This window comes from Phyllostomus hastatus, unplaced genomic scaffold (assembly GCF_019186645.2).
Source record: "Phyllostomus hastatus isolate PE091 unplaced genomic scaffold, TTU_PhHast_1.1 phas_contig_17, whole genome shotgun sequence".
NCBI lineage: Eukaryota > Metazoa > Chordata > Mammalia > Chiroptera > Phyllostomidae > Phyllostomus > Phyllostomus hastatus.
The window spans coordinates 13,695,569-13,723,022 of record NW_025333664.1 but is presented as its reverse complement, the minus strand read 5'-3'; the positions used below and the strand labels follow the sequence as shown (position 1 = coordinate 13,723,022).

The window sequence follows — 27,454 nt, the reverse complement described above, 5'->3', positions numbered from 1 at the left end:
AAGCCCCTTTTGAAAGGCTGCGTATGGGTCAACTGCATAACAAGGCTTTTATTAACTAAATGAACCTCCTCTGGTTATTTAAACTAATTACTACTGACTTCAATGTCTTGTGTCACTACAATTCCTTACTATAATCTGGTGCACCCGAGATGGACTAAAGGTGTAAACTCAGGAAGTTCTCTATTGACTAGAAACATTTCAACAATGCTGCATTCACAGAATCAGAAATAAATGGGACCTTCGGGCTCCTGAAGCCAAACACTTTGATTTTAATCATGAACAAGACACATTTGCATAATGCAAGAGAAGAAATATCAACGCTAAATCTCAGTTCGTCTTTTCAATCAGAGAAAATCATTTTGACTCTTAATCTGGTGATAAAACTCAACTTGCTTGATAAGAACCACTATTAAGGGTAGTAGAAGCAAGTAGCCAATTGCCCCCAGAGCTATCAAATATATCACATTGTAAAGTAAAACCTGACTGTACTTTTTTAAATCCTTTTATGAGTTTTGTACTCTTTTTTTTTTTTAAAGATTTTTATTTATTTATTTTTAGGGAGAGAAGGGAGGGAGAGAGAGAGACAGAGAGAGAGAGAGACAGAGAGAGAGAAACATCAATGTGTGGTTGCTGGGGGTTATGGCCTGCAACCCAGGAATGTACCCTGGCTGGGAATTGAACCTGGGACACTTTGGTTCCCAGCCCGCGCTCAATCCACTGAGCTACGCCAGCCAGGGCTGTACTTTTAAAAAATTGTCACTAGATCCTACATACCACAATGTCAACTGACCTGGAACAGGGACGATCACATCTGTGAAGACAGGACTGAAGAAACCGATCTCCTCACAGTCCAGCTCACTCAAGGACCAGAGCCCTGAAAATGCAGCTCTAACAGTGTGTGGGAAGACAAAAGGTTTACAAGTGCCACTCCATCTTCAATCTCAACAGTAACATACCACTTTTGACTTGTTACACTTGAATGACTTTGTGGAGGAAAAGTAACACGTGTAGACTTGGGAGTGGAGATATCTAAGTTCTGAACACTCCGGTAGTATTACTTATACAATTTATTCAAACTCCCTGGATCTCAGTTTCTTCATTTGTAGGTCAGGGGCAAAAACCACCTTTTGGGTGAGGAGATGGAAGAGTTGTATTTTGGACAGGCTAAGTTTAAAGAAGCAATTAATACTGCAACACGGTGAAGAGAAGGAACTTAAAAGTTCAGGCAATGCAGTCCTTTTATGTTAAGATAATGATGCCCTGGCTGGTGTGGTTCAGTGGATTGAGTGCCATCCTGCAAATAGAAAGGTCACTGGTTCGATTCCCAGTCAGGACACATGCCTGGGTATCGAGCCAGGTCCCAATTGGGGGTGTGTGAGAGTTGGGGGTGTGTGAGAGGCAACCGATTGCATGTGTCTTTCCCTCTCTCTCTCACCCCTTCCCCCCTCTCTAAATAAAAATCTTTAAAAAAAAAAGAAAAGAAAAAACAACAAAAATAAGAGTCGGAGCCCAAAGAATACAATTAGATTTAAAATTAGATTTCCTGGGTTCCAGTTCTGCCCTCTTAGCACTACATCAAGCTGCCTTGTAGCAAATGAAAAGATGAGAGAGAGGCTAGGAGTGTTCAGAGCTTAGAAAGCTACTCTGTAGATAAATTACAACAGTATAAAAATAAAAAAATAACCCTTATGGGGTTTAAAAAACAACAACAACAAGTAGGCTGTAGCAGAGGGAGGAGGATCTGATTCATCCATGGGGTGAACAGGAAGCAATTAAAACAGCTTCATTCATGGCAGGCCTTTTAAGCACATTTTGGAAAAGATGGATGAACCCTTCAAATATTACAAACAAGAGAACAAAATATACAAATCACTCACGTAATAAACATAGATAAAACCTTTAGGGATATAATTGCAAGTAATTCTGTTTAAATTATCTGCTTTCAAGAAGTTTTCCACTTGAATTCTCAATTGTTAGAACAAAATTGTTTGGGGGCAATTGACAGTTAGGGACAAGGTCCATCCGAGAGCCATCCAAGACAGCAGGAAACAACGTAAACACTTCAACAGAACTGGAATGAGGGCAACACTCAGCAGTCTTTACTTGGGATAAATAGTAAAAGAAAACAAAATGTATTGTCCTCCAGACTCTGCACTCTTCATCCTACAGGAAACAGAAGAGCCAGCCCAGGTGCAAGCCATTGTACAGTCTGGAAATATCTTATCAACCCAATGTGTGGAATTCCTGGCACTAGGAAGATGGGATTGCCCCCTAGTCCTACAACTCTGTTTTGCTCAAGTAAAATAAAAAGCCAGGATTTTTCCAAAATGTTTTTTCCCTATTGTTTAAAGACAAGACGAATAATGGATTCTGAATCTGACACAAATGTCCTTCCAATCAAGTTTTAAGGCAAAATCCTGAAACCTAACTTCCACATCTTACGAATCGCTTGCTGCAAACCCAGGAGGATGCTGCACCCTGATGGATTCCCCGGTCATTTCAGCCTCCTAAGGGCCGTTCAACTCTAGCATCTCCTGTATTTTCCTTCGGGTCTAAGACATTCTGTTTAATAGAAACTGCGAAGGATTTTTTTAAGCTCTGGATTTTTTAAAAAACGAAACAGTTCTTATTCCTCTCTCACTCTCAATTCCCCCTTCCCTGAAACCTAAAAGGAAGAGAATGCCTTCCTTCCTTGTGACAAATGCAGAACTTGCCTGTGGGTGAGAACGTAAAGCAAGATGCTGCGTGATGTGACTGAGGAGCAAAATGTTCTCCTTATGGAAGTGCACTGAATAATGAGGAATCTCCTGCCAATACAAGGCCCTGGGTCTCTGACTCTGGTTGTACTACACCAAGAGCAGAAACTGCAGGCGATGAACAGAATACTTAAGAGGCCACCATTTGCAAATTTATGCCAATTGGCTAAAATCTGTTAACACCATCTACATTATATGTGGTTCATCTAACACGTCTACTTTAAATTAACATATTAACAAACATCATATTGTTAAAACTGACTTCTAACAGCTAAATAAATACTTAACTAGAAGTAAAACTAGAAGCAAGGTTTCAGATTGGCATGTGGCACTATTTTAGAAAGACTGGTGTGACAGATAACACAATTCAAGCCCAGAATGAGCAAGAGAACCACAAGGAAGAGCTAGTTAGTTTACTTGGTAATTAGTATCAATTCTCAGATGAACAGACCACCATTCTGAAATATAAACTTAACTTCTTAATACCTATAATCTCCAGTTTATATTACATTACATTTATATTACCTGCTTCAGCGCTCCTTTCCAGCATCAGTACAAGCACTGAGAACCACTACAGTGATGTAATTTAAAACTGTCCTAGTTAGAGATGACAAGTTTGAAAGACAGCAAATTTCCAAACTGCTACTCTGGAATACAGAGGATGAGATTCATCCCTTCAATCACAGGTCCCCTTTCCTTAAGATGCTACATTTGCAAGTGAAGGCCTTTGTTGGTGGCCCCGTGTAAACCCAGGCTAGTAATAACAGGAAGTAAATAAAGTCAGGAAACTCCTCAGCCTGGTTATAAAATCCAAAGACCAGTTCTTGAAGGCTCAATAGAATCCTAAAGGAGTTGGTGACAAAACTGCATGTCACAGACAAGTATAATAATGCCAGCCTTCGATAAGAAGAATACAAAATAATAACCCTCCAGAGGGCCAACGGATGGCATCAGATTCACCTTGGGGTCCCCAATGCGCAGGACAGGGCCTACGATATAATAAATAACCCATTTCTGCTGTGTGAGTACATGGACTGAATTTATAAATGAAAAACCCACTTGCTAGTTTCACCACTCATACTATTTTCTTCCCCTTACTCTCAAAATGGCTTAAGGGTTAAACAATATAAGGAAACAACTTTTGCAAGGGACTAGCTCTCGGTTCTAAGCCTCCTGTGTTAATGTTTGTGTAACTTTTGCCCTGGCCAAAGCCACCAGCCATTCAAAGTTCAAAAGCAACCTTCTATCCTGTAGATGTGGAGATGGTTAAGCTCATCACATCTACATTTACAAATGCAGGTAATTCCAAATCTACTACTGCTATTCACTTCAATCTGATTTAACAATTGAGCTTTCGATAGCTGGCTCCACTTCTAAATTCGCCCTTAATTCTATCCACAGTGTAAAACCAGTATTTTAACAACCCTTGCTTACTGGAAATGAGACTCCTATCTGGATTCCTCATCCATCTCCCAGGTCCAGGTTCAACTCCCACCATGGCGAATTCCTTAGATTCTGCATCCAGAGTTACCTACTCCTGAACAATCACAGTACTGACCGTGTGCTTCAACTCACAGCTTCCTCAAACCACACACTGCATCTCTCCTAGCACTACCAATTCCTGAACCAAATGTCCCGGTTCCCATCATCGCTAACCCCTTACAAGGCATTACCATTGTGAGCTCCTCTCTCTTAGCCAGGAAAAAAGAGATGATTAGTCAGCTGATACAAGAAGGGTAAATCATGACGAAGATAAAAGAAAAGATAATGCTTGCAGAGGGCAGTGATATTTTATTTAGACTAAGAAAAAAGGTATATGAAAGGCCATTAAAAATAAAAAACTTAGAAGCTGCTGTTTAAAGACTAAGGGCAGTGACAAAAGGAGGTGTACTGCTCCACAGAAGGCCTCAGTAGTGACAATGTGTTCCCAAATGCAAAGATAGGTAGTCTGGCAATTAACAATTTTGCTGAATGAATGAGATACTTGTTTTCTGACATTAAGCTGGACAGCTCTCAAACAGGTTTCAAAAAATAAAAAAAGGTTTAAGATATCAGGGATTATTTTGTATTCCCCTTAACATAGACAGAATCTTGTTTTTCAGTTTTACTTTTGGAATCAGGCTATACCACATTCTAACTTTACTGAAGTATACTATGCAGTTACAGAGAAAGTGCAGGTCTTCACAAACCGACCACATGCATGTAACCAGCACCCACACCCAGAAACAGAGCACTGTCAGCATGGTGAAAGCCCCAGTCACACTCCTTTCCAGTCACTAACACTTTTCTCCAAGGGCAACCACTAGCCTGACTTCTAATAGTACATATCTGCTTTGCTTTTTTCTGTACCTTATAAAAATGGAATAACGTATTTTGTACTCTTGTTTGGCTTCTCTGCCAGTTGTCAATTTATTGCCTCAACTCCAAATTCACCCTTCACCCTGGCTGGGTAATTCAGCTGTTTAGAGCATCATCCTGATATTCCAAGGCTGCGGGGTTTGATCCTTGGTCAAGGCACATACAACAATCAACCAATCAATCAATCAATAAGTGGGAAAACAAATCAATGTTTCTCTCTCTCCCCCTCACTCTCCCCCCTGCCCCCACCCTGTCTCTAAAATCAATAAATAAAAAATTTTAAACCTGTCTACAAATTCACCCTTCAGTACCTGCTCTGTGGATAAAGCGCTGGGCTCTTGAAGTGTTTCTCCTTCACCAAGTGTATGATGTTAACCTTGGTCAGTAGAGGGCACTGGAGAGACACTGCAGGACGAAGGAGGCTTGTCTTTGGAAAAGGTTTGAGAGCCCAGTGCTTTGGCTTGGTTTTGCCCCTGCTCCATGGTCACCAGTGGGAAGTATGGAGAGACATATCTGGTGGTGCTCTAGTCCAGTCACAAGCCCAGGGCATTAGACTTTTTTACCATTCTCAAAGATGACCTGAAAGCTTTAATTTGCCAACAAAGGTGCTCCCTATACTTGAGGATCATGAAATCATCCCACAGGGATTTTTTTTCCTTCTCTAGGATAAATATTCCAAGATATTTAATATTATTATTTAATACTCCATATATTTTCTGCTCTCTCCTACCTGAACCTTCTATGTTCAGTATCCTCCTTAATCTGCAAAGTCAAGACCTGAACTAAGACACTCGGTCTGGTTCAAGTGGTATCAACCCTTATAAATAACCAACTGAAACCTAGCCAAATCTTATGTTCAGATGCTGAAGGCACTCCTATTAAGAAGTCTGGAGAAACAAGGACTCCATCCATCAACCATTGCTCTGCACATCCTAGAGAATATAGGAGGAAATTATGAGACGTATAAACTGAAAAGAAAGGTACAAAATTATTATTTATATATGATGTGACTGTTCCTCTTCTAAGTCCTTAATAAACAACTGAGAACTGTAAGAATCAATAAAGAATTCAAAGATGGTCAGTAAAAATATATATATACTGTATTTTACCATATGTAATGTGCACCTTTTTGCCCAAATTTTTGAGGGAAAAATAAGGATGTGCATTATACATGGGTAGTACTAATTCCGAATCTAAATAAATGTTTGTAATTCTTTTATTTATGCTTATGCATTAAAAGCGTGACTCTAGAAAGCAATAACGTCAACTGTATGCAAAATAATACCCTGGAACACCATAACTGTTTTAGTTTCTAAATGTAAATAAATAAAAAGTTGAATTAAAAAATTAAAATGAGCCCTGGCTGGTAAGACTCAGTGTATTGAGTGCCGGCCTGTGAACTAAAGGGTTACCAGTTCGATTTCCAGTCAGGGCACATGCCTGGGTTGCAGGCCAGGTCCCCAGTAGGGGGCGTGAGAGAGGCAAGGCAACCAACCATACACTAATGTTTTTCTCCCTCTCTTTCTCCTTCCCTTCCCCTCTCTCTAAAATCTTAAATGCAAACATCAATAACTTTGTGGAAAGAAACTTTCTAGAGAATTGTGTTAGTATGTACCCAACAAGCATTCATCTAGAATTTCTATTATACCAAATTCACCCATTTTTCAAATGCTCCATCTCATTTTAGTTTATCGTATATCCGGGGAGCTGGCCACCTCGGCAGCCAACAAGAGAACATATGCAGAACCAATGAAACTAAAGAACTGACTGTTTTGTCAACTAGAAAATGAGGATGTTTGACCTAAGATTTTAAAAATCCTTTTCCAAGAATCCCATGCCCTAAAATTCTATAATTCTGACTCCAGTAGAAAAAAACAAACAAACTAGGAATTCTGTAAAAACATGAATATGTTCCCTACTTTACTGAGTTCTCCATTCTCTAGGTAAATAAGAACACTTTTTTTAATATAAAAGGGTAAAAAATTCATTTTTTCTTCAAAAAAAAAACAAAAAAAACTGAAACAGAAGGGCTGTGCAGAAGTCAGGAAGATGATTCAGAAAATCTGTTTCTGTTAGAAGGCATAAACAGCTTTCCTTTATAAAAAAATTTTTTTAAGTACCTTAAGAAATTCTCTAAAATTGAAAAAGATTAAACATGCAATAATGATTACCAAAATTATATAGTGTGAATATTTAAATCTGTAAATAGAATAAAATAAACGTGTTGTCTTTGAATACACTACCTGGAGAATCAATCCCTTCAAGGACTTCCCTGTGAAATTTCACCGCCCCAGGACTAAAAGACAACTAGATAAACCCATCTCACTCAGCTCCTCACTGAGGAAGCTTCCTTTTATTCCATCAATGATATTCAACTATTCAAAACAAACCATCAGATTATTGCAACAATGTTCACACTCCCGAGAACCTAGTCATTTTCTAATCCACACAGCTTAACCTTTTACCAGAGCAGTACAAAACAAAACTCAAGTATGAAAACAGAAAGAAATGGAGATTTTTTAATGAAAGAACATGACCACTCAAATTATTCAATATTCTCATCTGAACTGACATTTGTGGAAGTAATAAATTCACTTGCTAAAATAAATACAGAATGATGGGAAGAGGAAGATAATTACTTAATAGTTAAAATGAGACATTATACCTCAATTTTAAAAAATCACTTAGCAAAGAGACAGCACAGATAAATCAGACAAGATTATCTATAGTGCCTCCTGACTCCTGGTTCTGTAAGCGAAACCTACGGCTGCTATTCATCATGATTTGGAGAACTCGAAATTTTGTTTTTATGGTATTGGATACTAGCTGTATGACTTTCTGCTCCAAAAATAACCTGAAATTGTGTAGCTAAGATCTGGGTGGCTGTTTAGGAGAGCAAGCAGCTTGATCTTCCAGGCAGAAAGGGTCTACTGTCCTGTGCCTATGTGAGCGCATCTGTGATCTCTAGCTGTCTGCTAAGTTTCCTTTGTGACCTTTCAATCTACTCTATTCACATAAATCTCTCTACACAAGATGATATCAGTAGAGTCTGGGGGCTGTGTCTGCCTCTACCTAAAATCAAGTTACTCTTAATTCCAATAAGAGGTTTTAGAATAACAAGGACCTCTCCCCTAAAGGGAAAATCCTCATGTGGATAAGCAAATACTGTATTTGCTTATGTCTCTCTCTGTATACAGATACACAAGCAAACAAAATACATATATATGTAGATTATTTACATACAAATATAACTACTTATATTTTAACCTCCCAGGCTAAAGAACAGTACACTTGAGATATCTTTTAGTAACAGGGATACTACATAACCCACTCTATCCTTCTGCTAAGAGTAGAAATTTTGCAACTAAATTAGTGTCCAAATCCCAGTGCTCACCATTTATTAGCTGTGTGGTTAGGGAAAATCACTTAACCTCTCTACCTCAGTTTCCTCAGAGAACAGGAATGCTAATCATGTGAGGGTTAAATAAATTAGTACATGCAAATTACAAGGCACGGTGTTTGGCACACAGAAGTACAATATAAGGTTAAATACTACTGACATATATATAGCAGCCACCAACCTAGGTAGGATTACAAGAAAAATGTGATCACAGCAGTGAAAATAAATGACCTGCATGGATTCAAGCGACTTATATGAATTTTTGATCCATAATCCCCAACCAAAGTAATCTTAGAACTTTATTAACCTTAAAGCAAGCCCCAATGTAGATAAAAAAATTTCACAAATGGGTGATAATTCCAAATCTGTTCCCATAAAACCTTTTGAAGACAATGCTTTCCAAAAAAAAGTACACTTAATTTAGCTAAACACACAGTTTTTAAACATCCTTTTCTACATACTTCTTTTATGAGACAAAGAGAAAAAATACTCTGCATAAATGAATTTTCCAGACACCTCAGAGTTTACATGTAATATTTTAAAAGAATTCTTAATCAAAAATTTTCATTTCATTTTTCTACAGTCTTCTTAAAATGCAACAGTAGTGAAATAAATGATTCAGGCAACAAGTGGATGTTAAATTAATACCACTGCATGAAAGGTAGACCGACCTGGAAATCCACGGGTTTTCAGGATGTCACTCCATGATTTAGTTGGTCAAATAGGGGAAAAACTACTTGACAACAGAGGGCTATGTCAAAATAAACCCACCAATCATTCTTGGTATACAAAGTGGGATAATCAAGCGTTATGGTCTTCTAATGTGAACAGGAAGTACAATATACCACCAATGAGTAGCCAAGAATATGAATGATTACAAAAATAATTAAGCCCCTAACTACCTGTTTACAAGTAATGGAAAGAGAGTAACATTATACAACCCAAGGATACAAGCAGCAAAATCAATAATGTGGAGGAGGGGACTCACCCAGTTTCTTCAAAAAATAAATGGTATAGCACGCCCCCGCAAAAAGAAAGGGTAAATTATTATAGATTAAAAGAGATTAAAGATATACCGATCAAATACATTAGGTGAATATGAGTTAAATAATTAACTACAAAAAGCTATTTCTGAAAAAATAAAGGATAGAGGCTCAGTATTAGATAATATCAAGAAATAAAGTTATAAGGAACTTACTGGGTATGACAATGTACTTTTATAAAAGTCCCTATCTGCTAGAAATGCACACTAAAATATTTACAGGAGAAACGATAGGGTGCCTGGGATTTTCTTTAAAATACTCTAGCTCAAAAAGAAAGTGAGAAGAGATACACAAAACAAGAATGGCATGAGGATTTGTTATTATTCTCTCTACTTTTGCGTATGTTTGAAATTTTCCATAATAAAAGAAAAAATTGAGGCTAAGGGAAAGAGGCCAGAATTCATGGCCACCATCCATTAGGCATGAAAAACTGCAGAAACTTGTATGTAAAAACAAACACACACAAAACAGCTGACAGCAGTGACTCCTAAAGACTGTATGTGAGATACTTCGGGTGCATTTCTTTGTTCAGCAGAATTCTTCCTACAACATTCCTATGGAAGTGTGCTTTCCATCAGGCCATGTTCTATTACCAAGGTGTAAACTAGATGACTTGATACTAAACTGAACCGTTCTGGCAGAAGGAAAAGTTAGTCAAGGAAACTGACTACCAAATATATCTTTTAATGGGTTGTATATATTTCTAAGTCTATAGTAATTTGATTCTATACTTTTCCATTTCTTGAATATTCGTAAATAAGTATTTTTGTACAAGTTCAAGAAATAATTTTTAGCACAACAACAAAAATGTGGTTAAAAAAAAGTTTATTAAGCCCTGGCTGGTGTGGCTCAGTGGATTGGGTGCTGGCCTGTGAACCAAAGGGCTGCTGCTTCGATTCCCACCTAGGGTACACGCCTGGGTTGCAGGCCAGGTCCCCAGTAGGAGGCTCATGAGAGGCAACCACATACTGATGTTTCTTTCCCTCTTTTTCTCCCTCCCTTCTCCTCTCTCTAAAAATAAATAAATAAAATCTTTTAAAAAATAAAAATAAAAAATGGTCCTTTAAACTTCCCTTCTAATCCTCTCCATTCCCATGGCTCCTAAAATACTTCATGCTATGGTATTACCACCTTATACTTGGTATCAGAGTATTGAAAACATTTACCAAATTATACCACAGATTTATAGATCAAACATATTACCTGCTTCTATTTTACTTTATTTTATTTTATTTTATTTTAATTACCTGCTTCTTTCCAAAACTTAAAAAAAAATATGAATAATTATCCCTGTCCCACATATAAGAGCAGTATACTGCATTTACAGAAGACGGTACTGTTCAAATGTCATAACCACTAATCTAACAAAGAGGGGGTCACTAATACATACATCACAGCTATGCAAGACACAATTCTCTTTAATCTGTCACTGTGTTTGGTACCCTTTCTTGTTAGGTAAGAAAAACAGTGAATCCAGAATATTGCACCCTAGAAGTCTTAACAATATTTTCCTAACAGCTGCCTGCCAAATATTTTGAATAACTCTTACCAGACCATCATCACCTTTCCATGATTCCCTCTGGGCTTTATACATCTTTGAACATGGTTTGGTCAATATGGTGGTAAAAAAAAAAGAAGCGACACTATAGAAACAAACAATAACAAATAATGCCTAAAGGTAAGGAGGAATACAGAGTTAACATACAATGGAAAAAGAACTGTAAGATTAAGTGCCTTTGGTCCTATGGAAGTCTGATCTGGGAAATCTACTTCTGTATTGATCTTCATCCCCTGGGAATAGCACACATTGCTCCTAGGGTATGAGAGAAGGTACATTATATTGTTGCTAGCAAGGCAGAAATTAATTAGCCCTGTTCCTTTTTTGCTGTTAATATTCCAAACACAGGTTACTTCCTTAATTAATATAGAAGTAGTTACATTTATCCACAGTGAGATAGAAGGTTTTGGGATATTAAAAGTTTTCCTACGGAAAGAACTTAGCTTCTCAAAACTTTTCATTGAATTCACCTTTCTAAAATGTACCATTAATAATAAACTGAAATGCGGCAAATAACATTTATTGTACTATTTTTCTAAATCATCTAAATAATAATGTCATGTCACATGTCCCATTATTATTCCCATTGTACAGATGAAGCCACCAAAGCCTAGGGATGGTAATTCGCCAAAGAAAACAGAGCTAGCAAGCAAGCAATGATGTATCACCACCATCCCTACTCAGCATTTTTTAGGGATAAACAGAAGTAAAGCTTTTAATGACTTATTCCAAAATCCGTTAAGTATCATTAAACCTCATGAAGAAATACTTGCTGAGCATCTACTGTGTGCTCAACATTGTGCTAATAATTACTAACAGGCTCTAGAAAAGCAGGAAAACAGCTATTCCCTCTCAAAACCTTCCTGTCAAGGTAGGGAGACAAAAATACACATATTAAACTAGTAGATAAAATGTGTGTATTCCCTGTGTAAGAGTTACCTCTTCATAAATTCGTACGTCCATAGCCAGCCCTTACTTCTCACCCTGTGCATTTTTTTAGATATGTCACAATTGACTGTGGAAAAATAAAGACAGTCTTCCAACTAACTAATGGGTGGGAGGGAAGGGGGACACAGTATGGATTCGTGGCTAAGGAATAAAAAAAAAAATCATTCAATTATCTCAATTCAATTCTAACCAGAAAAAGACCTATCTCAAATGCAATTAAAAGACCACAGAGATCCAAATATGAATAAGACACTCTACCTACTTTTTTTTCCCAAAGATTTATTTTATTTTTAGAAGAGGGAAGAAGGGAGGGAGAAAGAGAAGGAGAGATATCAACATGAAGTTGACAACTCTCACATACCCCCCCACTGGGAACCTGGCCCACAAGCCAGGCATGTGCCCTGACTGGGAATCGAACCTGCGACCTCTTGGTTTGCAGGCTGGCACTCAATCCACTGAGCCACGGCAGCCAGTGTAACAGGGTGCAGCCAATAGGGAGGCTCCATATAGGGATTTGGAATGGGGTCCAGAACTCAGGGTGTCCAGGAAATATTAGGATGTCCTCACCACCCCACCCCACCCCTGCCACAGGTGTGGGTTGGGGGAGGGGACAAATGGAGCAGGGCCGATGAGAGCTGTTTTGCATAGCAACTGCTTTGCAGCTAACCCCTAGTATGGTCATTTAATATATCTATAACCTTTAACTGGTTACATAGATATGTGAAATGGCTGTGGCCATGCTCTGAGCCAGGGGAGTGGAAGTAACTTCCCCACCAAGATGTAACTGGGGGGCAGGTCCCCCGAGTTACAGCACCTGCGTGGGAGCGTGGAGAAGATTGGCTCCATGGCATGGGGCCATGCCTGCCCAGACTCATGATGGCAACCCAGTAAAGCTGGAAGGATATGAGAGTGCTGACAAGTGTATCCGATTGTGGGAGGAGTTGGAAATGGGGCTGCAGAGGATGATTGGCGCGGGGATTTAAACCGAGACGTGGCAGCCATTGAGGAGAAGGACCACGCAGCTGGGGCAGTGTAGAGAGAACCTCGTGCCTTTGCCAGAGTGGGGACCCCTGCAGCTTTAGAAGGGGGAACCACCACCCAGCTTTAGCAGAGATCCCGGTGACACAGCTGATGGTGCCAGGAACCGAGGGAGGCCTACCAGCCGAGACGGATTACTAGGAAGAACCAGGGGCTGCGTGAGCCATGGACTTCTATTTCTTTTCCTGAGATACGATACCCCAGACTGGGCAAAGGGAGTAAGGAAGAACTGTGTGTGTTTGTGGGTGTTTTAAGGGGCTTTGGGATTTTGATGAAGACATTAGGTCACTACTTTAAGTTTGTATAGCATTAAATAAACATTTCCTTTCCTTTTCACGAATCTCTGGCATTGAGAGGCATCTCTCCTCTGGCAGCGGACATAATGAACCTGGGGGGTTCCTTTCAGGTAATAGTACATTGTCTTCATTCCTGCCTCCCGCCCCCCCCACCGCCGTGTTCTGTAACACCAGGACTACCTACTTTTAAGAAATCATGTCTATTCAAGAAAAGACCAACCTGCTAACAAGTGCCATTTGGTGTGAAAGACAATGGAAACTAATGAAAAGTTTCAGATACAGCAGGAACAGAAATAACAGTGGAAGCAACCACAAGGGGAAATTCTGATAAGGTGACTTCTAGGGATGCTATAAGAAGACAAAATACATAAATGAAAAATTTTAGACCTGGCTGGTGTGGCTCAGTGGATTGAGTGCCAGCCTGCAAAACGAGAGGTCTCGGGGTTCGATTCCCAGTCAGGGCACATGCCTGAGTTGCAGGCCAGGTCCCAGTTGGGAGCATGCAAGAGGCAACCTATTGATGTATTTCTCGTACATCAATGTTTTCTCTCACATCAATGTTTCTCTCTTTCTCCCCAGCTTCCCCTCTTCCTAAACGTAAATAAATAAAATCTTTAAAAAAAAGAAGGAAAAATTTTATAACTGAGTACAGTAAAATCATAGTGATTCGGACCCTGGCTTGTGGGGTCCGAAGTCATTATGGATGAAATATGAGACAAATTCACACGGACTACTGAGTCCTGTGGAGGAAAAGGGATGGCATGGCTTTTCTCTCAAGGGGATCAAAAGCCTTGGCCCTCACTCCAATGAGGTTTTATTGTCTCACTGGGCACATTACAAGAAGATCCTCATTATGCACAGGCTCGCTTTAGGTGGTTACCTTATACAGAAAACAAAGGAGAGGATGCTGGTAATCACATCACAGAAGAGGGATATTTGCAAATGAAAAGGCAAAAGTAGTTGGACCGGTTACACTCATCCTTGGAAGGTTTAACATGGTTTTTAGGAAGTTGCTTTGCAGTAAATGTCCTCAATTCAGGGTGAGGGAGTTTTAGCAAAAAGCAAGACTCATAGCGGCCTAGGTACATTGCAGGCCTGATTCCTCACGGGAAAACCTATTCATGGATGTGGGTCCTGTGCATCTCCCAGTGGGAGCTGGGCCCACGCCACGCAGAGCAGCCTCCCATATCACAGTCCTAGTTCTATATTCTGTATGCACAGATATGATGATTTCCGTCCCCGCTAAACCTACCTCTAATGTAACAGTAATCTCACCATCAGTATTTAATGTCTACCTCAGTCTCTACTGTTCCACAATAATGTCTAGCAGTTGACCAAAAATTTTAAAACATACGAAAAAGCAAAGGGGTGGGGTAGGGGGTGACAAAACAATCAATAGAACCAGACTGAGAGATCACCCTGATGCTGTAACAATTACTTTAGGGAATTTAAAATAACAATGAGTATTATGTAAAAAAAATATTAGTAGACTATATGCACGAACAAGTGGTAAATTTCAAGAGAAAGATGGAATATACAATAGAGTCAAACAGAAATGCTATCTCTTTTTTAAGGTATCAGAGATCAGAGATTTAAAAATATCCTGTGATGGGGTGGGAAGTGGGTGAAGGTGAAAGAGGGTCTAAGGGGGATAAATGGTAATGGAAAAAATAAAATAAAAAATAAATTATTAAAGAAATAAAATGAGGATGTAACCTGGGGAAAAAAAGAAGAGTCCTTTGATGGACTCACCAGAACACTCAACACAATCAAGGAAGGAATCGATGAACTGGAGGACAGTTCACTAGAAATCACCCAACGGAAACACAGAGAGAGGGGAAGGAATGGGCAGGGTGAGGGGGGCGGCAGGGACAACGGAAAGAACCCTGAAGAGCTGTGGGATGTGACGGAGCAGTATCGCTGACATGTAACTGGAGTCCCAGGAAAGGGAGGAGGTGAGCAAGGCAGAAAAATATACGTGATGAAGAAATGGCCGAGAACTTTCCAGAACTAAAGTTTTCAAAACACAGATCCAAAAACTCAGAGAATGGTATGTAATAAATATAAACAAATAAGGAAACAAATAAATACAATAAAGAATATACACCTACCTACACACTTAATAGTTAAATAGCTAAAACTTAAATACAGCCAGAGAAAAAAAAGACATTATCTTATGAGGCTAAATAAATAAATAAAAATTTCAACAGAATTTATACAGTCCAAAAGATAATGGAGTGACATCTTTTAAGTACTGAAAGGGAGAGGAGAGAGACTCCACGACCCAGAATTCTGTATAGTCAGCAAAAATAAAGGCAAAGTAATGGCTTTTCAGACAAACACAAGGTGAAGTAATTCAATGTCAGCACACCAGTCCTACAAAAATGGTAAAAGAAGTTCTTAAGGTAGAATGTAGATAACACAAGACAAAAATGATGATCTACACAAAGACATTAGCAGCTCAAAAAATGATAAAAATGAAATTAAGTATAAAGAACTTTTGGGCAGACGGATGGCTCCAGCTCCCGAGCTCACCGCTGCTCAGCCTGAGGGCGCAGGCTGGCGTGAAGGCGTGCGGGCGCCCTCGGTGCCTGTTTGGCAGCTCCCCACTGAAGGCTGCAGCGCTCGGCCTGCCACTGAATTCAGGTCTGCAGCGCCCACTGCGCAGGCCTCTGAGTGGGCAGGAACCACCACTGAGTGGCCCTGAGCTGTTCTTCCACAGCTTAATGGAAATAAGGTTGACAAAAAAAATAATGTTTATAAAATAAAAATAATAATAATCTTTCTAAAAGATAACTATCAAAAGAAGAAATAGTAAGTGTATTCTCTAGCATATAAAATATATAAAAGTAAAATGTATTAAACAATACCCCAGGATAGAAGGGAAAAACTAGAAATATGCATACTGTGTTATTAGAATCTTATACTGTATGTGAAATGTGAAGGATACTATTACATGAAGGCAGACTGATGTACAGTGTGTAAGTACTAAAGCTACCATTAAATTTTTTTAAACAGGCATAACTAATACACCAATGGAAATAAAAAGGAATTTTTAACCCCCTCAATCTTAAAGGAGGAATAAAAAGAAGGAAGGGAAAGTAAACCAAATGTGCAAGTAGAAATTAACTAGCAAAATGATAGATGTAAATCCAACCATATTGATAATTACATTTAATAAAAACAGTCTAACCATCCCAATTAAAAGGCACATTTTATCACAAGACCCAGTTCCATGTTTTCTATAAGATACCCACTTTAACCCTGACTGGTGTGGCTCAGCTGTTTGAGCGTTGTATCACAAGGTGAAAGGTCACAGTTTGGTTCCCAGTCATAGCACATGTGTGGGCTGCAGCCTGCTCCTCAATTGAGGAGCATGTAAGTGGCAACCAACTGATGTTCCTTGTCCTCTCTTTCTCCCTACCTTCCCCTCTCTCAATAAGTACATACATACATACATACATATTTAAAATAAAAAAGAAATCTTTTAAAGACATAGATTAAAAGTAAAATGATGGTCCTGGCTGGTATAGCTCATGGATTGAGCGCCAGCCTGCGAACTGAAAGGTTACCGGTTTGATTCCCAGTCAGGGCACAAGCTTGGGTTGCAGGCCAGGTCCCCAGTTAGGGGAGTGTGAAAGGCAACTGATCAATTTCTCTCTCACACATCAATATTTCTCTTCCTCTCTTTCTCCCTTCCCCTCTCTCTAAATAAAAATGAAATCTTTTTTAAAAACAGAAAAGTAAAATGACGGAAAAGATATACCATACAACTATTAATCAAAAGAAAGGCAGATAGGCTACATTAATATTAGACAAAGTAGATGTCAGAAGAAATACTAAGAGGGATAAAGAGAGCCATTCACACAATGATAAAAGGGTTAATTCACTAAGAAGATATAATAACCTTTAATATGTATACACCTGACAACAGAGCCTCAAAGCAAATGAACCAAAAACAGATAGAAATCAAAATAAAAAATATATATTTACATATAATTAATATAATGTATAGTGAATTAGTTGAAGACTTAACACTCCTCTTTTAGTAATCCATACAACAGACAAAAAACCTGTAAGGATATAGAAGACATAAAAACACTGTCAACCAACTTGCTGTAATCAACACACAACGCTCCACCCTATAATAGCAGAACACACATTGTTTTCAAGTGCACGTGGGACATTCACAGAGACAGCCTCTATTCTTGGCCATAAAACAAACCTCAGCAAATTTAAAAGAACCAAAACTACACCAAAGTATATTCTCTGATCAGCAAGTAATTAAATTTGAAATCAGTAATAAAATATGCAGAAAATCCACAATATCTGGAAATAAAACACACTTATAAAACAACCGTGGGTCAAAAAAGAAGTAACAAGAAAAATTAGAAAATATTTTTAATTGAATGGACATTAAAACACAACATATGAAAATGTATGGGATGCAGCTTCAGCGGTGCTTAGAGGAATGTTTATAGAATTAAAAGCTTATCATTAGTGCCCTGGCTGGTGTGGCTCAGTGGACTGACCTGCAAAACGAGACATCACTGATTCAAATCCCAGTCAAGGCACATGCCTGGGTTGTGGGCTAGGCCCCCAGTTGGGGGTGGGCAAGAGGCAACCAAGAGGCAATGCATCTCTTACACATCGATGTTTCTCTCCCTGTCTTTCCCCCTCCTTTTCCCTCTCTCTAAATTTAAAAATAAAAAATTAACTTTATTATTAGAAAATAAGAAAAAGTCCTCCTTATGAATTAAGCCTCCACCTTAAGATACTAAAAAGTTAGAGCATATTAAACCCAAAGCAGGTACAAGGGGGAAAAATCATATGGAACAAATATCAATGAAATCGAGAACAAAAAAATAATAAGACAAAAATTAATGAAACTGAAAGACAGATTTTTTAAAAGATCAATAAAGCAGATAAACCTCTGGCCAGAGTTATCAAGAGAACATACAAATTACCAATATCAGGGCTCAGAAAGACATCTCTAGGAATACTACTGTACACACATTAAAAAGACAGTAATATTAACTTTATGCCTGTAATTTTGCACAACTTAGATGAATTGGGTAAATTCCTCAAAAAACACAAAGTAGCAAAGCTCACTTAAGAGAACCCGAACAGGCCTTCATTTATTAAAGATGGTGACTGCAGAGTTAAAAACCTTCCAACAAAGAAAACTCCAGGTGCAGACGAGTTTCATCAAATTATTTATGGGAAAAAAATTATACCAATTTTGCATACACTATTCCAGAAAACAAAAGAGAAGGGAACACTTTCCATCTCATTTCATGAGGTCAGCGTTAGCCCAATACCAAATCCAGGAATGGCAATATAAGAAAACCATGGTTTAAAGACAAAGATCAAAACACAAACACTGAAATCCTTAACAAAATACCCTTGAATGATGCAGGTATTAGTGGCACCAACCCCATGCAGTCAAAAACCTGCACATAACTTTTGACTGCCCGCAAACTTAACTACAGTGCCCCCCGCCCTCACCTGCTGAGGATTGATTCTAGGAACCCTGTGAATGCCAAAATCTGCATGCTCAAGCACCTTATATAAAATGGCATAGAATAATGCATACAGTAGGCCCCCCACATCCATGGATTCCCAACTGCAGACTGAAAATACTGTTTTTGATCTGTGGTTGGTTTAATCTGTGGATGCAAAACCCACAGATACAAAGGGCCAAATGTATTTGTTGAAAAAAAAAAAAAAATCTGTGTAAATGGACCTTGGCAGTTCAAGCCCATGTTGTTCAAGGGTCAACTATACTGTCACACTGAATCCAGCAACATATAAAAAGAATAATAATATATCAAGACCAAGTGGGATTTATCTTGGGCATGCAAGAGGGAGTCAACATTCAAAAACCAATTAATGCAATGCAACAGACTAAAGGAAAAAACCCACATACATCATCTCAATAGATACACAGAAAGTATCTGGCTCCGGCTGGTGTAGCTCAGTGGATTGAGCTTGGGCTATGAATCAAAGGGTCGCCAGTTTGATTCCTGGTCAGGGTACATGTCTGGGTTGCAGGCCAGGTCCCCATTGGGGGCCATGTGAGAGGCAACCACACACTGATGTTTCTCTCCCTCTCTTTCTCCCTCTCTTCTCCTCTCTCTAAAAATAAATAAATTTAAAAAAACATAAAGAGAAAGTATCTGACAAATTCCAAGGTCCATTTACAATAAAAACTCTCAGCAAACTTGGAACAAAAGGGAACTTCCCCAACCTGATAAAAGGCACTGACAAAAAAATGTATATATATACAATTTAGTGGGACTATTATTTTCCCCTAAACTCAGGGATAAGGCAAGCATGTCTAATCTCATCACATTTATGCAACACCCAACTGGAGTTCTAACCAGTGTAATAAGACAAGAAAAAGAAACAGAAGGCACACACATGAAACAGGAAGAAATAAAACTGTCTCTATTTGACATAACTATCAGTGTAGAAAAATCACAAAGAATCTAAAAAAGAAAGCTTCTAGAACCAGTAAATTACTTTCATAAGGTCATAGGATATATAAGATCAATATACAAAAGTCAATTATATTTCCACATACTAGCAAGGAACAACTATAAATTCACATTTTAAAAAGTACCACTTACAACAGTATCCTAAAACATGAAATACTTAAGAGATAAATCAAAATTAACCACAACCTTGTAAGCCTACCTAGCCTAAATCTTCAAAGTAAGCCGATTTATTTTCTTCTCAACTCACTGGAAGGCTTTGCATGAGTAAGCTTTCCTCCCAGTAAGATGGTTCCTTCTCTGACATTTTCCCTCAGAAGAGACTCATCCTGAGAATTCACACTGTGAGGCTGGTATCTTGGAACTAAGAAACAGAAAAATGGAATGCAGCCCCAGAAAATTGAAAGCTTACAAAAGCCAAGTTAACAGCTTCCCTTCTAGTTAACTGATAAAGCCAGACACTGACAACCTTTAATACTAAAATCCCTGAATGAAATACAACACTGTGTATAAGACTTGTCTTATCACTAAGCCTTCCACACATTCACAGCCTCTATTAATAAGGCTGTGCACTCATGTGTTTTGAGACATGTCCCTCCTCCCAGCACACCTCCAGACACATCTAACTGGACCAGAGGTGGGCCCCTAACCCAAGGGCAGCCAATACCTGAAAAAAGGCCAACTAAGGACATGACATTTCTGGGGTGGGGGTGGGGGGAACCTTGCTTGGCAAAATCAATTTTCTCAGAAACCTGAAATGGAAAGATCCAAAAGAATGACATTAAGCAACCAGAGTAGAAGCTGAGTAGTCATGAGGTAGAGAAAGCCTGGAGGAGCTTCAAGGGGCCTTGGACATGGGAAAGTTAAGAAAAAAAGTGATATGTAAGTAGGCAGAAGCTACAAAGTAGAGAGCAATACGCAGGGTGAGGAAGCTAGTGGGTGAGAAGAGAAGGATGGGGCCGCTGCCAGTGGGCATCACGTAAATGACGGCTAAGTACTGGTACAGACCACCCCAGGAAGCCTGCTGCTAAAGGCCTGGGGCTGCCCTGGGCCCAGCAGGATGCCTCTGTTAGTCAGCTATTGCCACAATACTGCTACGCAACAAGAGACCACAAAATCTCGGGGCATCCAACAACAAGCATTTAATTTTCCCTCAGGCATCTGAGTTAGACTTTAAGCCACAAGTCTGCTGTGGTGGCTCTGCTCTACAGCCTCACTGAGGCCCACCCCGAAAAGGCTGCAGCCACTCAGGGTCCTTCTCAGGGTGAACGCAAAAGCACCGGAAGACACGGCCATCAACCCAAGCGTGCTGCAAACCTCTCCTTTCATCATGTCCACTAAAATCCTACTGGGCCAAAGCAAGTTATATGGCCAACCCCAAAATTAAGAGGTAGGGACATAATACCATCTACCATGAGATCATGGCAAGGGTATGAATGTGAAACACTGCTACAGGAGAGTCAAGAATTGGGTCCAATCACGCAACCTATACACCACTTTACTTTACACCACTTCTCTAAACTAACTTGGCTTAAGTTTCTGTTCCTTGCAACTCAAAGACTCTAATGAAAACACAGATTAGAAAAGTCCCGCCCTGGCTGGCGTAGCTCAGTGGTTTGAGCTCGGGCTGTGAACCAAAGTGTTGCAGGTTCGATTCCCAGTCAGGGTACATGCCTGGGTTGCAGGCCATGACCCCCAGCAACCGCACATTGATGTTTCTCTCTCTCTCTCTATCTCCCTCCCTTCCCTCTCTAAAAATAAATAAAGAAATAAAATCTAAAAAAAAGATTCCTAACATAATAAAAAAAAAAGATAAATAAATATTAGCTTAATTAAAAAAAAAAAGAAAAAAAGAAAAGTCCCTAGGAGCAAAGGCACGCCACACTGGGAGCGCCCACTCTCCAACACGATGCGACCTGTGACCCTCTCTCTCCCTTCTCCAATCAAGAGGTAGGGCACCATCTGAATTGTTTTGTTGAAATATTTCTAATGAAATAAACGGGGGGGTTATGAAAATCAGAAGACCTGTCTAAAAAATGTGGCAGCAGCTGCTCAAGGATCTCCCTAGGCAGAAGGTGCCGATCAACACCAGACCACTCCACCAAGGCTCACACAACTTCCGATTGGTCTGCTGCAGGTCCAGAGGCCGCAGGTTTCTACACCCAAAGCTCTGGAGCTCTGTCAGCGTATTTACAGCTAAAACACAATTTTCTAGAATAGTATTATCTACCCAGTTTATAAAAAAGAAGAAAGTAATGAATCACAAAAAAAGTGAATAAAGTCAAATCTAAAGGTAGAGTAGAACAAAATGGTAGAAAACAAAATGAAACCACAACAGAAAAATTTAGAAAGTTAAAACATTTAATTTGCTGGAGATCTAAGAAACACTGTTGTCCTAAACAGAGAAAACGGAAAATGACAGTTCTGTTTCTTTAAAAATGAAGTAAAATTCTGGGTATGCTTTTGAACTATGACCATTTCAAACAAAGAACTTACCTCTTGTTAAAAGAATTTATAATGACTCAGTAGTATCTGTTAAAAGAACTTCATCCCTCAGTAAACAGCCGGGCAAGTCAAAGATAACACAAGTATTATTAATTTAGACAGAAATTAGAGCCACAGCACACACTACCTTTGCCTGTTGTTTAAAGACTTTTAAATGCTTACTTCTGACCCAAATCATCCTGTCAAGTTCATAGCCAATCAGCCCACAGTTGAGAAAGGAACAAGGAGGCAAGGGAGCTGCAACGGCATTTGTACAGATGCACCGTGAAAACACATGGCATGCTGTGACTTTCCAAGATCCCCTGTTCACAGTAGGATGGGTCTGATGTGAGTGGGTGGGAGCTAACACCATCTAACTCAACTCTGCATGAGTTCTGCATGCTAACAGCCAAGAAGCTTTAAAGTTCTAATTCTGGAAAAGGGCCTTAAAGTGAATCTAGGATATACACCATTATAATAAACACCATTACACTGAAAACCAGTTTTCCAGCTCCCGGTACCTATACAAGCCTTATCTGCTACCACAGAATTCCAGTGCAGGTTAAACAAAAGCAGTCCCTCCAAAATTCATCCTCAGGAGATTTCTGTCTCCAATGAAACAAGTTTAAGACCATCTAAAATCACTTCCTTAAAAAAGACTCCCTTGAAAGAAGAAAAATCCCCACCTACCCACGAGGTGGCCATTGTAATAGAAAAGCAAAAATAAAATCCTTCTGGAGAAAACAGCTCCCTACCCACTCTGGAGGAGGAAGGTTGATGTGATCGAACTTAGAAACAACTCTCTGGTATTCAAATGTTTTGATAAGCAGAATGCCAAGGCTGTTTAACTCTGCCCCAATCAAATAAAAGGGTTAAATGGCAAGAGGTGGATATGGTTTGTTAGGCACTAGAACAGGTTATAAAGAGTTAGGAAATTATCTTCCTTGTGATATGTTTATGGCTTAGGTTCTTCTTATTCCTTATTTTCAATCTTTATTAATTGATAAAACATCATACCATCTTAACAGTGGCAGACACATCACCCAAGGCTCAAGGGTGTGTGTGCACAAACCAGATACTGTGAACTTAGGGACAGCACTAAGGAGCAAGCCCCATGCCCCCAGGGTCACACCAGACTTTCGTCTACAACACTGCCACCTGCTTGTCTTGGTCCTGTTCTGATCTCTGCTTTTTTCCAGTAGCACCCCTCAGACAGCCCAACAATGTCACAGTAGGTTTGAAACCTGGCTATTACGAACTGAACTGTGTCCCCCACCCCAAATTCATAGGCTGAAGTGAAGCTCCAAGTCCCAGTAGTTCAGCACACAACTGTATTTGGAGACAGGGCCTTTAGAGAGGTGACTAAGTTAAAATGGGGTCTTCAGGGGTGAAGCATAATCCAGTATGGCCGGTATCCTTTTAAGAAGAGATTAGGATACAGAAAACGCCCAGTGAGAGCATGGTGGGGAGGACTGCAAGCCAAGGAGAGAGGCTTCAGAAGAAACCAAACCTGTCACTTTGATCTAAACTTCTAGCTTTCTGAATTGTGAGAAAATAAATACCTATGTAAGCCACACAGTCCCCAGTATTTCATGATAGCAGCCTCAGCAAACCGATACAACCAGAAACACATTTTGCTACAAAATCCCCTGATTAAGGAAGAGATGCTGCATCTAAAACTACCCTTAGGGAATTTTTGATGGCTTAATGAGACATCTGAAGTCATCTCAATTATTGGAAAAAAAATACCACATTCATAATAAGCATCTCTATAGTTTTATCTCACCTCATAAAAGTCTTCTACAACATCAACAGTAACATACCACTGGCTGCTTTTTCCTTAGCTACACAACCACCACCAAAATTCACTTCCATCCCTTGCCTTCTCCACAGTGATACGTTACAACCACTCACCCAAGTGGCTGTCTCCCATGGCTCCAGCCTAAGACCGCAAACTTACACATCAACGTTTTCCTCTAAGTTTCTTCCCAAAGTGATGTTTCCTTCATTAGCCTGAAAGCTTCTTGGTGGCAGAAACTTACTCATCTTTGAGCCCCAGGCCCTTGCAAAGCACCTGGTGTATGGTACTTGCAGATGTGTACCGAGTAAATGAATGCCACCAATAAATTCACACTAAACTTCAATGGCATAACTCATATGGGATGATTCTGGGTCTCTTCCTAACAGTGTGTCTGGCAATCAGTGCTCCCTGGCAATTTGGATGAATCTCATAATCATAAAGTTGAGTAAAGAAGCCAGATATAGAACATACATTCTGTATGATTTCATTTAAATAAAGTTCAAGAATAGGAAGAACTAATCTTGAAAGATAGAAGTCAGAACAGTGCAGGGGGAGGTAGGGAGGGGAGTATGGGTATTATCAGAGAAGGAGCATGAGAGAACCTTCTGGGATGTTGGAAATGTTCTCTATCTTAATCTTGAAGGTGGTGGTTACACAGGTTCTCATAGTTATTACATATATATACACATATGTAATAATCCATCAAGCAGCATACTCAAGACTTGTATACTTTACTGAGCGCATGTTAAATTGAAAAACCCTATTTCTATGTATGGTCCTAACATACTCTCCATCCAAAAAAGTCAGTGCTCAATTAATGTTGTGGTTGAATGCCTAAACAATTTTTGAATAACAATAATCAGTGTACTATTTTCATACAAGAAAAGTCTCAGCAAGCAATTGCAATCCAAGTCTTAAGCTGAAGCTAGGTTAGGGAACACCATCATTCCCCCATAGAAGCAGAAAACTCACTTCTACCTCAAGTTGCAGTGTGCCTGCAGGTGCTAAATGGGGAGGAATTTTTCCCTCCTAAAACTGGCCCAACCATAATCCCTAGGTGAGCAGCCCTACTGCTGAGGCTCAGGAACCCAATGGCATTTTAAGATACTAGGAGAAAAAAAGAAATTTCGCAACTGGAAGCTCTTTCTACTACATTAAAACCTAGAAACATTGAAAACAACATCAGAAGGAAGCCTCTGTCCATCTCTCTACCAAGTATCACTTAATTATTCTGCAACTGTCTACCTACCTGGCAAACTCCTATTCATCCTTCAAAACCAAAATCAGATGTTAACTCTTCCGGGAACTTCTAAACCTTCCCACCCTCCTCTGTGTTCCTTTGACTGTTCTACTTACTTTGTTTCACTGCAGTTCAAACACTGGTCACATCTATTTTGGCATTCTTACACTTCTAGACTGCGATCACATTTCTCCCCCCAGCACCAAGTGCACGGCAGGGTACTTTCTCCAAAGTTTGGAGGCATGCAAATGTCTGCTGAACTGACTTGAAATATGACTACCACCAAACAAGCCCTACCATTTAAATGTCCAATTACAGAGTCCTAAAATAAGTGGTATTCCCAGATAAGGCACAGTCTGTACTCAAAAGAGGGAGTGAAAAAAACTATAAATATTCTCTAGGACAATGTTATTTTTAGTATGGTAGTCACCAGGCTCTAAGAGTGAACTTCAGAGGCAACCTGGAGACTAAATGACGTAAATGAAGAGAATGAAGAGTATGGGGCTGCCAGATGGCCTGTGCTCCTGGAGAGAGAGGTACAGTACAGCAGACAGGGTCCCAGAAGCAGTGGGTTCACCCACTTTAGGGCAGAGTCTCCAAGGTCCTGCACTGATATTACATGTAAGAACAAGTAACTGTGTGACCCTGAACAAGTTCCTTACCTCCCTGTGCCTCAGTTTCAGTTTTCTCATCAGTAAAATGAGCAGGGGGTTGGGGGGCAGTAATAACACAACCTACAATCTCACACAGTTTTAAAGGGTTAAATGAGACTAAATATAAAATGCTTAGTACCTAGCATATAGTAACAGCTCAATAAATGTTTGCTAATTATTCTGCTGCTCTAGGTGGGATGGGGATACCTGGGCTTTACCTGGTCCTATCATATTCCTGTCCTGCCGAGTGCTCTGAGCCTTTCTATGTTCCCATTTTCACGCAGCTAATTCCCCTAGATACAGGCAGGGCCTCCCTCTCACCATGAATACACCCCAACAAAGCAAAGCTGCACCTCTTTTTTAAGACCCTCTCCTCTTCCAGTTTTCCCAATGAAAACTCAAGTTTCCTATTTCACTTCCTCAGTGCTCTTTCGCCTTTGAACAGATTAATGACAGTAAACTGATCAAATACACAGATCTCTATAGTCACTCTCTCAAATATTTTTATGGATAAACCCAGTTAAGCAACAAGGATTTCAAGAATTTCTGGCTCTACTATCTAATATTAGATAAATCTTCCCTCCCCCACCCCACCCCTCTTCTAATCTCTTACTTTCTTATTTCAAAAGGGAGAGGGGATGCTGGCACTACAAATCATAGAATGAGGACGTCCATTTCACCTTCCTGGAAGGCGCACCCTTCCAAAGTCACCAGAGCAGTTTTACTTAGGGTCTTAAAAGGCTCACTGCAGCCCTGGCTGGTGTGGCTCAGTGGACTGAGCACTAGACTGTGAACCAAAGGGTCACAGTTTGATTCCTAGTCAGGGCACATGCCTGGGTTGTGGGCCAGGTCCCCACAAGGGGGCGCAAGAGAGGCAACCACACATTGATGTTTCCCTCCTTTCCTCTCTCTGTAAAAATAAATAAATACAATCTTAAAACCCTCACCACAGGCCTTCACCGCCATGAGCTCCCCATCCTTTATTCCGTAAAACTGCCAGTATGGTCAAGATTCAAGGGTGTTACTGAAACCAAGGCCAATGCCTACAGTGAGCCCAGTGGTCTGAGGAGGACGCTGCCTGCCTCTTTCTTCTCACGTCTCAGGTGGACAGCGGTAGTCTCTAGACCAGCTAGGCCTGGGCAGTGCTCTTCACGCTGGCTGGCAAGCTTTCACAAGTCAGTCAGTCATGACCAGCGTTTCTTTTCAAATTAAAAAAATATATACAATAAAACGGGTAAATGTTATGAGATGTATTATCTCAAGAGCTATTTTTTAAATACAGAATAAAATAAAGTACGTTACAGGTAGAAGAATGAACATGGAGTATGAAAACCCTCGCATCACATATGTGTGTACACTGCGCACAACATATCATGGTCACG

The 27,454-nt window shown here is 39.7% G+C and overlaps 1 protein-coding gene across 2 annotated transcripts in view; it reads right to left on the bottom strand.

Annotated features, from left to right (window-relative positions):
- The window catches only part of CHD6 (chromodomain helicase DNA binding protein 6), a 168,535-nt gene that overhangs the window by 124,739 nt on the left and 16,342 nt on the right, over window positions 1-27,454 (bottom strand). Inside the window, exon 1 of one of the 2 annotated variants that reach the window (XM_045833463.1) lies at window positions 791-864. The exons of the other annotated variant lie outside the window; for it this stretch is intronic. The gene's annotated coding sequence lies outside the window, so the exon portion shown is untranslated. Of the gene's footprint in view, window positions 1-790; window positions 865-27,454 lie in introns of those variants that run through there. 2 annotated transcript variants of the gene reach the window in all.